The sequence below is a fragment of the Gorilla gorilla genome, chromosome Y, assembly GCF_029281585.2.
Source record: "Gorilla gorilla gorilla isolate KB3781 chromosome Y, NHGRI_mGorGor1-v2.1_pri, whole genome shotgun sequence".
NCBI lineage: Eukaryota > Metazoa > Chordata > Mammalia > Primates > Hominidae > Gorilla > Gorilla gorilla.
In genome coordinates this window covers 42270242-42282287 of record NC_073248.2, presented here as the reverse complement: position 1 = coordinate 42282287, position 12046 = coordinate 42270242, and the positions used below count along the sequence as shown (strand labels likewise).

General features: G+C 38.3%; 1 pseudogene; it reads left to right on the top strand.

The window, feature by feature from the left end:
• Nucleotides 1-8706: 8706 nt before the first annotated feature.
• LOC129530361 (centriole and centriolar satellite protein OFD1-like) overlaps nucleotides 8707-12046 on the top strand; it is a 47129-nt pseudogene continuing 43789 nt past the window's right edge.

The window sequence follows — 12046 nt, the reverse complement described above, 5'->3', positions numbered from 1 at the left end:
TCTTTCTCATTATCTTCCACAAATTGAATGTGATAATTCTTGCCTCTGAACCAATACTACTAAGTAAACTTATCTTTTAATTCAAACCTATACAAGTTGTCTTACTCCCTTATCTGACAATAAAATGCTTTATGGTTTTCCCTCACATATGAAAGTGTTCAATATCATTAAGAAAAATAGTGTACAGATATACATCTGAGGAGGTATTGGCATATACAATTGATATAGGCATACAAGTCTCGAAAATGGGTTAATATCACAGAACAAGAACTACCCATTAGTATTAAAGTACAACCTACTTGCCTAATTGTAGCATGTAGCTAAGAACAACCTCCAATGATGTGAATAGTTTGCACTGGGGCCCTTCAGAAACTGATTACCCTTCCAAAATGCATCCAGCTTTGACTTTAATGACAAGTTCAATTATTTTTTCTCTAAATTGATTGATGGCAATGTGTGTTATTGCCACCTTCTAATTGTAGCTTTCTGCCTTTTTGAGTATGTCCCATGGCATAAGTTATGTGCATTTCAGCAATAGAAGCAAAAAACACTTGTGCCCAAATGACATTTGGGACTGACTTCACAATCTGCTCCAGGATTTACTCTAGGTGTTGCTTCCCTAATATAGATCTTCCAAACTGAACCGCTTCAATCTCTTTTAGTACATGGTGCTGGAGTTGTAAATAGCTGCTCAAAAGTCAACTGTGGTATGATCGAGACCCTAAGCAAGAAATTATGTGTAAGGAAAAGATTTCTTCTCCTTCCTAGGCCTGTTAATTCATCAGCAAAAGTAAGGAATTATAAAATAGGAGGGGTTTCCAAGTCTTACTGTGCAGAATCACCTGGGAAGTTTTTATTTGTATAAAAAGCACAGTTTTTTTATCCTCATCCCAGTCCTATAGAATGAAAATTTCCAGGGATCATTCTAATATATCTAGTCCACAGATCCCTGTTGAGATACAATAGATTATATGGTCTGTAAGGTCTCAGGCATCACTAGACTTTTATAATCCATGAATATTTATGAAATCCAAATGATAATAAGAAAATGCTTTTTTATCCATCTAGACGCATCAGGCAAGGCAAAGAATGCTCAGCTGAGTATCAGGAGACTTGGAATAAATCGTGGCTTTTTCATGACTTTGTAATCTCAGAAAAGTCCTTTCCTCTTAGGTCTTCAGTTTTCTCATGTATAAAATAAAATAATTGGATCAAAGCATAATCTAATCTGTGATGCCTTGTGAGTTGTGCCTGCAGAAGTTCAAATAAGATAGATGAGGCTAAGGCTAACACAAAGACTTGTGCCACCAGGGGAAAGGCTGTTGACTATCTCACACGGGTATATTCATTATCATGATGCCAAGGCCTGAGATCTACTCTGCAGCCTTTTTGACTCAGTGATCTAAGTTATCAGCACTCAGAGAGTGGGTAGATTCACATTGTGCTGGCTCACAAGACTGATCAGAAATACAAATAATTAGTTTGCAGTGAAAAACAGGACTATGATAATAACTAGGCACTGTAGATGAGGCATCTTTTTTTCTATGGACTTTCTCTATGTAAAAGATACAGCATGGAAAGCTACCTGTAATGAAAATGCCAGGAACTTATTTATAATGAAAAAAACATAACTGAAAGAGAAATAGGCAATAAATAACTTCGGTGAGAGCAGTCTCTTTTTGAAAGTAAGATCTACCTAGAAAGACCCATAACCGACAGTATTCTTTTGGTGAGCCTAGAGCCATAGCAAAGGGAGTTAGAGGAATTAGCAAAAAAGTGTGAGTACATCTCTTACTGTTTTGATTTCAACTCCCTTTACCCTTTCCCAAATTTGCTCAGAAACTTCCACGAACCTACACTTGCAGGAAGTATTCAATAAGGATCTGCCTTTCAGAAGCTGAAAAAGACAAATAGGGCAGCAATGAGGTAAGGTGAAGTAGTAATGAGAAATAAGTTTAAGGACAAATCGTGGAGAACTCCAAATTCCATAACAATGAGTATAAACAGAATTCGTAGGTATGAAGAGTGATAGAACATCAAATTTCAGTTAAGTGGCATGTCTGACATAGAATTGAATCGGAGTTAATTGGTGATATCTTGAAAAGTTAGAATGAATATTGAACACTATCCAATATGTGGCTAGTGATTAGAGGATTCAAGTGTATTCATGTGATATTCCGTCAAAGTCTTGTAGCAACATATAGTATTTTAAAAGGGAGAGATGTTGGGAGTGAGTATAATTCAAAGAGGCATCTCAATTTCAAGTTAAGCAAAATATTAACATACATGTTAACTTAGTGAACTCCCACTGGACAGAAAAAGACATAATTTGAGCAATAATAACTTCAATCGTCAAAAACACATCACATGTATAAAAGTAAATAAATTCAGAATGATAAAAACTTATTACGTATCATTGGAAGTTGCTAAGACATCGACCCATTTCTCTGAAAACAGATGAAGGGGAAATTTTAAAGCATTCATCGTCCCTTTCCAGATGAAGAGCATTTTAAGATAAGCTAATAATTATGGAGAGAAAGTTATTCTTTGTTGAACTGATAGATTCAAAAGGAATGATAGAAGAAGAAAATCTCCATTTTGTGTCCCCTAAAAGCGTAATGTACCTTGACAACAATAATCAATTAATTCTAAAAACCTTAGTTGAAGTGTTGGTGAGAAATTTGATGATGGAAGAGTCAGGTTGACATCATCTGAACCCACAGTGACAGTTTCCATTTCTGGAAGTAGGACAATCAGACATTATATGCTTCCAAGGTAGTGTAATGGAAAGTATACACCACCACTCACTAAATATTATTGCCTAAAATTGGACCAAAATACAATTAAGGCTCTAGAGCTACACACAATTTTAAGGGAAATACCAGAAAAAGAGGAGTATATTAAATGAAGTCATAAGGAACCAATCTGTGATATTCAGAATGTGGGATGGTCTATAGGACAAACAGTCCGGTTTCTCTCTCAATCAATTGCATGATCTGAGGGATTTTTGAGTATAGATGATATTAGATGGTGTTAAAAAATTTAATTAATTTTCTTAGGATAATAAGTTAATGTTATTAAGTATGCCAGTGACATGGTGATATATAAAATCTATTTAAAATATTATTGTCAGAGATGTGTATTTAAGTATTTTCTGGCAAAATAACATAATGCTGTAATATTTTATAAACCCCTCTAAAATAAAATTAAAAAGAGTAGTTGGGTGATAGAAGCCTCAATATTCCAAAGTAATGATGGTTGTTGACTGTACATGATGGATACATCGCAACTAATTACTGTTCTCTTTACTTTCATATGGAATTCAAAAATTTGCATAATAAAATGTTTTTTAAAATTACTGAATATGAATTGATCTGACTAGAGCAGAATTGGTGGAGAACACCTGTCCAAGAGGTACTGTAGAGTAGCAAATCAGGGATGCCCCTTCTAAAAGCTGTAATGCCATGCAGAACTTCCTCTAATATAGCACTTATCACTCTATATAATACTTACCTACTTAAATGCCAGTTTCCATATATTGTGTGCTGCTTATTCTTTAGTTTTTGCTACAGATTGATTCTCTATCTGTTTCCATGTTGTACTATTTTCCATAAATCTGGCTTGCTTGGGCTTCTTTACCCTCTGGCTTCCAACTAGATTTGGCCAAAGGAAAATACTGGCTAGATATCTGCTATAGATTGATTCTCTATCTAGTTCCATATTGTAGTATTTTCCATGAAGCTGGCCTGCTTGGGTTTCTTTACCCTCTGGATTCCAACTAGATTTGGTCAAAGGAAACTACTGGCAAGATATCTGAGGGTGGAAGGAGAGAATGAAGTACTAATTCCTTTGTTTCCTTCCCTTATAGGCTGCAAGTTGTCTGGGCTGATTTGCCTATCTGTTAATAGCTCCTGTGGTCAAAACTTTCATACAGATAGAACTTTCACTGTGGGTTTCAGAAAGGATTTCCTCCCCTTGACCCTTTAGGCCTAGGAGTAGTAGTGACTTTTGAGTATGCCATCTGTTATTTGCTAAGACCCTGACTGATAAAGACTATAAGCTTCATTAAAGCTTACAAATTGTCTCACTGTCTTTTGTTCATTGTGATACCTACAGTATATGACTGCCTGCCATCTAGGAGACAAAAAATTAATATTAGCTAAAGGAAAAGAAAAATAGAAGGATATGAATAAAATCCCACATTAATTTCCAATTAAAAAAAAGTAACAGAAATAGAAAATACATGCTTATTGTGTTCTTTTAAAAAGAGTCCATTCATTAGTCAGTTTCATGTACTATGAATTGGCCATGCAGACGGCAGTGCTGAAGAGAAATGTTTCAAATGTCTGCTCCTGTAACTACCAAACCTTTAAATTTATTTTCCTGAATACTTATTTCACAGGTAGGACAATTATCAGTAATTTGATTTACCCAATAACCTGCTTTGCCTTGTTTATTTGTGCTTCCAAATCCTCCTCTTCATTTAATTTCACTTTTTCCCATTCCCAAATACAGCACAATCAGGAGCTGTGCTATACACTCTCCTGGCTCTGCTTTCCAGCGAAGAGAAGCAGATATAACAATTTGAATTTCCCCATTGCAGTCTGAATCAATGACTCCTGTATGTATTTGTACCTCTTTTAAACTTAAACTAGACCTTCTAAAAGTGATCCTATTGTTCCCACTGGCAAGGGTCCAGAGACTCCTGTTGGGACCTTATGTGGGTGTTCCCCAGGCGGAAGCCTCACAGCTTTTGTGCAGCATAAATCTACTGCCACACTAATGGCTGTGGCAGGGGACAGATATTGTACAGAGGTGAAGGAATGGCCTGAGCTGGAAATGCCCCAGTCTGGAGTGGGGGACGGGATGGGCTGGCACCTCATGGCATTTCCTGAAATTGGGTTCCCATCTTTATCAAACTTAGAGTGACACTGACTAGCTCAATGTTTTCCTTTTTTACATTTTGGACACATTTCAGACTCAGCAGTTACTTTTTCCTGCTATCTGGCAGCCTGACTCACTGATTTTTTCTACATTCTTTTTTTGTATGAATAGCTTGTTTAAATTCTTGAGTAATTTAAAAGGAAAAGCCTCAAATATTTCCCTGCTGATCTGGGGGTTGTATTCTAACAGAGTACTGCCAAGCCTCTAAATCACCCTCTCTTCTAGCTTGCTGAATTACTGCCTGTATAGAACTGAGAGCACTCAAGGCGCTGCTTGAACACTCACTGGGGCAAAAGGTTTTCACCCAGGGTCCTCTGGAAAAGAAAGATCTGGAGGGCCTTCTTCTTCAATATAATGATGAGGGGGTGCAGAAGGGTAGGGATGAACCTCTCCCTCCTTTGCCACTTTAGCTTTAGTTGGCAAATAAACCTGCTCTGAAACCTCCTCTGTTACTTTGTTATACTCTCCTTCCTCCCCATCATCAGTGTGAAAAAGTTCCAAGGTGGAACTAACCACAGCCCGCACTTGTCCCATTGTTACCCTGATGCTTCTGAACTCCCTTTCTTACTCACCAAGGGGATTGCTTTAAGAGTACTCGGGTGTCCTCCAGCTGGTTCCACATTCTCCAACCATCACTCCAGTGATCCTTTGACCTGGATTCAACCCCTTGCGTATGGGTGCCCCTTGCCGAGACCAGCTCAGTTGGGGAAACCCTAACCCAGCGGTGCTAGAGGAATTAAACACACACACACACACACACACACACACACACACACACACGCATACACAAATATAGAAGTGTAAAAGTGGGAAATCAGGGGTCTCACAGCCTTCAGAGCTGACAGCCCTGAACAGAGATTTACCCACTTATTTATTAACAGCAAGCCAGTCATTAGAATTGTTTCTATAGATATTCGATTAATTGAAAGTATCCCTTATGGGAAATGAAGGGATGAGCCAAAATAAAGGGATGGGTCTGGCTATTTATCTGCAGCAGGGGCATGTCCTTAAGGCACAGATTGCTCACGCTATTGTTTGTGGTTTAAGAATGCCATTAAGCAGTTTTCCACCAAGGGCAGGCCAGGTGTTTTTTGCCCTCATTCTGGTAAACCCACAACCTTCCAGTGTGGGTGTTATGGCCATCATGAACATGTCACAGTGCTGCAGAGATTTTATTTATGGCCAGTTTGGGGCCAGTTTATGGCCAGATTTTGGGGGACTGTTCCCAACAGGTGGTATTTACAAATATTTTACTGTGTACCTATTTCCTGCAGCTATTAGTAGGTTGGCTCAAGATCAGGAATGAGATGATACAATTGAGGTAACAAAGCCCCAGAAGAGCAATAGGAACTGGGGTCAAGATTGCAAAGAAAAAGGAGAATGAGCCTTGAAACGTAAACACATTTGCTTCCTCTGGGACAAGTAGAAAAGGAAGAATGTCAGAGGTAAACAGTCAAGTTGGGATAATGAGAAGCACACTCTAAATAAGCTCCATCTTCTCAGGCAGATCAGAGGGTTAGATCATGGGTTTTAGGAGCAGCTCAGAGGTACAGAGCAGCTCAAGTGTGTAACGGAAGAACAGCTCTTTAAGGCACAGAGGACTGATCACCTGTATTGAGGGCCCAGCTGTAGTTGGGGGAGCCTGAAATTAAGTAAGCCCAAATCATGTGCTTGTAGGGGAGTTTATTTTTTATTTTTATTTTTGGTAGGTCTGTGGAGGAATTTTAAGCATCCATCTCTTCTTCACCTTTCAGTGAGGGTGGAGAGATGAAGATGTCTAAGGATTGGAGGTTTGCAGAGCCTACCTTATTTGATGTGAGAATGGCAGCCTATTTAACTGAAGATTCTGGACTTATCTTGCATAGTGAAGGGAAGCAGAGGAGAGGGCAAGTGGAAGCTAACCCAGGGGGAAAGGGAGGGTGGATTAGTGGTCTCAGGGATCAAGGACTAGATCTGGAGAGACTGGCAGGTGGAATTATAACAAGTGTCCAAGAGTACAGAATTGCAGGATTAGGTTTCAGGTGGATACTGGAAAGCAAATGCACTGTGCTGCCATTGGATGGAGTCATGGAAATGAACAAAGTTCAAGGTCCCTGGGGTGAAGGAGTCACCAGGGCTGCAAAGGTCATCCATGTGGCCATTTGATCTGGTCATCTGGGAAGTAACTGGACAAGAGAAAGTGAGGATGAGGAGTGGCAGGGAGTCTATTTCAGCAAGTGGGATTGAATCTATTTTTTAAGAAATCATATTCTGTTTCTAAGTGTATGTCTTAGACCACACTGGATTTACAGCAGTATTTTTGGCCTACATCGTGAACTGCTGCTGCCAGATGTTAAAAGTAGCAAGGCTTCCCCCTAGCATTAAGTCTTGCTTTGGGCTTCTCAATGAGACCTACTTGTTTAATGTTAAGTGCACACCCTTTACAATTTTGTATAGCATTGCTGGGAATTGGGCTTGCTCCAGCTATAAAAATGAGTGTTGGAAGCACAGTTTTTTTGAGATGTTTGGATTGTGTTTAGACTAATAACTTCATCTGTAAGATACGGGACTGACTAGATTCCTGTTTATTTAACTGTGAGTTTCTGAAGGCTTTGAGGAAGATTGTCATCCTCACACAAACCGCCATGGCTGTATTTCCTCACCTGGAATGTCGATCCTTTTCTCTTCCTGATAAAACCACACTGTCTTTCAAGACACAGCTGGACTGTCACCCTGGTGATATCTTCCCTGACTCCCACTGAGCAAATGATTTAGGTCTCATTCCTGCATGCAGTCTTTATTTACCTCAGTTATGAAGTTATACCTTATTGTGATTATTTCTCCCTGATTAACTTGTGAGGTCTTTAGAGACAGTGACTATATCTGTCTACATTTGTATAACTTGTTCCCAGTATGCTGCTTGATATGTGTTAAGTAGTTAGTAAATTCTTGCTCTGCGAAAACATAAATGGAAGGATGGTCCATTCATTTAGGAGTTCATAAGAGCTTGCTAACTCTGAGTCAGAATGACCCAGGAACTGAAACATACAGAGAGCACCATCACTAAAAACTGTGGGATTATATTCTTTTGCAGTTTTATTGCTGAATGCACATTTTGTTCAATGGTTCTTCCTGAAGAACTCATCAATTTTTAGTTAATGGGACCAGGTGTGGTGGCTTATGCCTGCAGTCCCAGCATTTTGAGAGGCTGAGGTGGGCATGTCACTTGAACCCAGAGGTTCAACAGCAGTCTGCGCAGCTTGACAAAGCCCATCTCTATAAAAAACACAAAATATTAGCCGGACTTGGTGGTGTGTGCTTGTAGTCCCAGCTACTCGGGGGGCTGAGGTAGGAGGATCCCTTGAGGCCAGGAGGCAGAGGTTGTAGTGGGTCAAGACCACACCAGTGCACTACAGCCTAGGCAATAGGTCAGGAACCTGTCAAAAAATCTTTTTTAGATAAAGGACTGGAGATTTTAAAGCACTAAGTAGCATATATTACATAAGGGATGTTAGGAACATATGAAAATACAGGTAAACAGTAATTAGGAATGTCAATTTGTATGCAGCTAGAATATCTAGTTGTATAAATTTGAAACTTTGCTTTCCAATAGGTTGAAAAAATTCAAACTCAAGTCTGGAATTTTTTTTTTTTTTTTTTTAGATGGAGTCTCACTCTGTCACCATGGCTGGAGTTCCACGGTAATTATTAGGTCACCACAACCACCTTTGTCTCCCAGGCTCAGGTGATTCCCTTGCCTCAGCCTCCTGAGTAGCAGAAACTACAGGTTCCCACCATGATGCCTGGCTAGTTTTTGCATTTTGTTAGAGATGTGGTTTTACAATGCTACACAGGCTGGCCTTGAACTCCTGACCTCAGGTGACCCTACCACATTGGCCTCCCAAAGTGCTAAGATAACAGTTGTGAGCCACAGTAACCAGCCAAGTTGGACTCTCTTGAAGGTGAAATTGTTGCTTTGTGGAATTTAGAAAACAGTATATTCATTTACATCCGTTTGGCTTTCATCAGTTTTCTTGCGAAAAATTAATTTTCTATGTAGATTGACATAAAAGAAATTTATGGCCAAAGGCAACTTTAAGTAAAAGCCATGGATTTGCTAAGAGGAAGAGAAGTAGTGCTGAAGCACTGGGTTGAAGCTTTTGAATTTTAAGTATGCATGTTTATTTTTGAAATTTAGAATTATGAGAGTAAAAAAATTACTATATATATGCATGTATATGTATATATGTATACACAGTAACCGTGATATATATACATATATATATATAATCACAATATTCTAATGTTTATTGCCAAGTAGAGTTCTTCTTTATAAAGGTGATATCACCTATAATTAGAAAATACAAATTAAGAGGAAAAAACACTAGGGTTTTGCTTTTGACATATTAAATATTAAGATGAAAAAGAGACTGAGATGCTATCACCAGCTTACAGTAAGACCAGACAGAAAATTTTGAGAGGCCACCAATACTTGAACAGATCATACATTTTGCAGTTAATTTCAATCCTTCAGTTCTGATAGTTTTGTTTGTTTATGTCCAGTAACTGAGTTCCATATGTCCAGAACTGAGTTCTACACCTCCAGCTTTTACCAGCTCTATGCTCAACAAAGAAAGTATGGTAGTCTGACTTTATTTGCATTGGGTGAAACTATTTCTTTTGTGTTATTCACCTTTTTTAAGTGCTCACAAATATTTCATTCTTCAGATCTTACCTGGGATTGACTGAAAGCTCATCTGTCTGTAGTTTGTGCAATAAGCCTTATTTTCCACTGGGAATGTTTTGTTAATTGACAAAAATAGATACGCCAGGAATCTTCGTTCATTAAAGAATGTGCCTCCATATTCTTTAATATTGTTTTCTCCCTTCTTTAGATTTGATTTGTTTGATTCTAACCTCTGCCTACCTTACTCTTCTTTTGGCAATAATGAAAAAGTAAGTTAATCAAGAGAGACAGAAAAAAAATAAGGAACAACATTTTGGCAGAGAGTTTATCACTTCCCTACCTCAATTTTCTCTACTGCTATTTCCTCTCTCTCAGGATATATACAAAATAAATGTAGTTTTTACCTCTCCATGGCCTTCCAGATTGCCAGCAGAGGGAGCTAATACCTAGAGCCTTTAACTTTCCTTAGAGTAGTCAGTGCTAATAGAGTGGCCCTGTTACTATGTAAGGGAACTTCCCCAACATTTGTGGGCATGCTGCATAAGTCACCCTTTATTAAAGGACTCTTAGATGACTTTGTCTGTAGGAGACATCTGCTTTCTGCCTGGATCCCAACTGCTGCTGACAGATGCACAGATTATTTTGGATGTTGGGGATGTCATCAACAGGTTGACCAGACAGAGAGCTCCTTCTATTCATGGTATAGGAGAGAAACAGCTATTTAGGTTAATCTGAGGATTTGAAAGAGTTCTTTTACTTGGAGTAGGACTCCAAGAATAATAACGTTTGCAATAAAATGCACTAAATACTTTTCTTCTGAAATTTGAGTGTCAGGACTACTCTGAGCTCATTAAATAGAATTAATATTATATTTATTGCATGAGTACCAAGAAAAGAAACAACAACGTAAAACCCGTTTAAATGTTTCTCTTAAATGAAATAAGAAAACTTAAGGTAGATAATGACTAGGATTTCTTTTGACCTTCTTATATCTGGCTCCACTGGCTCATGAAATTGTGGTATTTCAGAAAGAACTGCAGAAAGCAGGAAATGCTATCATAGCTGAGGAGTTCAAAAACCACAGGCCCGCTCTGCAAAACAACTGCAAGATGCAGTGAGTATTGCTCCTTGCCAGTTCCACTTTGATACAAGTACACTTCGTCAATATGTAAACTTGGCCCAAGTCACACCTGTGTAAATCAGGTTAATTTTAATATCAAACATTACTCCCCCAAATATAGTAAAGTTTCTCTTTGTCATCTGAGAAAATTCTCTAGTGATAATATGATCTTATATTCATAATAGCAATAACATGGAGAAGAAAGCAAACACACCTAAACGTAAAATTTTCAGAGTGCCAGATTTTTTCCACTGTTATCTCTGGATTCTCATCCTAAGGATTACAAATATTCACCGTGTCTTCTGCCCACATACCCTAGAATGTTTTGATATGACTGAAAAAGATGGTGAAATCTGTTAAACCCACCTAGTTTGTGTTCTGTTTGTCATTTTTAAAATAGGGACCCTCTTGTTCACTGGCATAAATATTCTCAACTAAAAGAGTACAAACAGGGTAAGAAAATGTCTCCTTGTGAAGCAAGCTGTGATTTGTTTTGCAATAATTTCTTTTCTGATTCCGAATCTTTTCAGAATGAGCATTCTGCATGGCTGAAGGCCCAGATACTAGATTACAAACTTCCGTAAAAAGTTAAGTATTCAGGTGGCCGATTTTGTATTGCAACTGAAGCAAACTCAGACAGGTTAGAGACATTTTAAATCTATGAATATTTTTCTGTGTGTAAAGCTTCTGATGCTTGTGAAAATGTAATGATCCTAATTTATTGAATATTAAGTAATTGTTATGTTAGAGGAAAAGCCACAGAAACGTGTGTCATCTTAGAAGTAAAACTCCCTATCCACTTTGGTAATACCATCTGGATCATCAGCAAAGTCACTTGTTTCATAGGTGCCTCATGGCTTGGGAGAACCTTGTGTCTCAAATGGGAAAGGCGTGGTGGTGACATAGAAGTCTCCAGGTTTATCTTAGAATTTTCTTTTCCATTTGTTACCTCAACGTTAACAGCAGTTCAGTAGTTTTATGGATTCCTCGATAGATATATGCACACACAGGAGGAGCAAGGCGTTTTAGCAAAGAGAACATTGCTCTCAGAATCAGACAACTGTTCTTCTTTTGGATCCCAGTTTTGAAGTTAGTTGTTTAATCTTGGACATGTTACCTTAACTTCGTTGGGCCTCAGTTTCCTCATTTTAATGGGGAAAATAATGCCTATTGAGCCATGATGAAAATGATGAAAGGAGATGGGTTACAATGCAGTGCCTGGGACATAAGAAAACACTCAATAAATGGTGATTGGTATGATTGGTATGATTTTATTATCGTGTTTTGACTGTGGATACATCTGTGCCCCTTCCTAC